Source organism: Pinus tabuliformis, chromosome 5_2 (genome assembly GCF_031772625.1).
Source record: "Pinus tabuliformis cultivar Carrire ecotype Pingquan chromosome 5_2, CPIR1, whole genome shotgun sequence".
Taxonomy (NCBI): domain Eukaryota; kingdom Viridiplantae; phylum Streptophyta; class Pinopsida; order Pinales; family Pinaceae; genus Pinus; species Pinus tabuliformis.
The window spans coordinates 729701760-729703210 of record NC_142306.1 but is presented as its reverse complement, the minus strand read 5'-3'; the positions used below and the strand labels follow the sequence as shown (position 1 = coordinate 729703210).

The 1451-nt window shown below is 42.3% G+C and overlaps 1 pseudogene; it reads left to right on the top strand.

Annotated features, from left to right (window-relative positions):
* Positions 1–562: 562 nt before the first annotated feature.
* LOC149161291 (pyrophosphate-energized vacuolar membrane proton pump pseudogene) lies at positions 563–1174 on the top strand (annotated as a pseudogene).
* The last annotated feature ends 277 nt before the right edge of the window (positions 1175–1451 follow it).

Here is a 1451-nt window from a genome sequence, read left to right as displayed (position 1 = left end):
AAAGGGTCAGGCATACAACTTGTCACGAATCACAAGCCATAGCTTGAGATCGAAAGGGATCGAATTCTTCGAGCTGGAGGATTCATTCATGCTGGACGTATCAATGGAAGCTTAAATTTGGCGAGGCTATTGAGATATGGAATTAAAAAAAAAACAACTTTCTCCCTGCTGAAAAATAGATGCGGGGGAGCTCACAAATTCCATCTTCAATTTCCTTTCTTCGTCATCTGTTGGCCTTGGTTCGAATCCGTAGAGGCTCATTTTCTGTTTTCTGATAGTTTTTTCTTCAGGAAGTTTCACCATGGGTGGCGCTCTCTTGAGCGAATTGCTGTCAGAAATACTGATACCCATTGCTGTTGTTATTGGAATTGGGTTCGCGCTGCTTCAATGGCTATTGGTGTCGCGTGTTAAAGTGGGTTCTGAGAAGGCCTCGTCGCTCAATAATGGAGTGTATAACAAGGTTTTGCTCGATGAACCCGAGGAAGATGGCGGCGATTTAAAAAACGTTGTCCCCAAGTGTGCAGAGATTTAGAACGCCATTCCCCTCAGGGCTACTTCATTTATGTTTACAGAGTACAAATATCTGGGTATTTTCACTGGATGTTTTGGGCTTCTCATGTTTTTGTTCCTTGGCTCCGTGGAGGGTTTCAGCACCCAGCAGCAGCAACGTAACTATGATAAGACAAACATGTGCAAACCTGCTCTTGCAAATGCATTGTTCAGCACCATAGCCTTCGTGCTTGGTGCTTTTACTTCTGTTCTGTCAGGTTATTTTGGAATGAAAATTGCAACATATGCTAATGCAAGAACCACATTGGAAGCCAGGAAAGGTGTTGGGAAGGCCTTCATTACAGAATTTAGGTCTGGGGCTGTGATGGGATTCTTGCTTGCTGCCAATGGGCTTTTGGTCCTGTACCTCTCCATTAACGTTTTCAAGCTCTATTATGGAGATGATTGGGAGAGCCTCTTTGAGGCGATCACTGGTTATGGTCTTGGTGGTTCTTATGGTGGAATGTTAGCTGCTTGGATGAGGTTGAAATATCCACATATTGCAATAGGTGCCCTAGCTTCATCTACGCCAATATTGCAGTTTGAAGACATTGTACCATCTGATATATTCTACAATCTTGTTTCAATGATTTCAAATGGGAAAGTGAGAATTGTTTCAAGGTGATACAACAATCATGGAAAGCATTGGAGACATATGGTGAAAGAGATGAAGGGCTACAAAATCTTAGCAAGAAGTTTCGCATGTGCAGGGATCTCAAAAGCACAAAGGAAGTACAAGACTGGTCAAGCTCAGCATACAGTAACCTTGCTATGGTGAACTATCCATATCCAGCTAGTAATTTCAGGGCAGATGAAAAAGACAATTCAAGAAAAGAAAGCTCAAGACAGTCAGAGTTTGGTATTAAAACTATGTTTTGTGATTACACAGCAGTTTCGTAGCA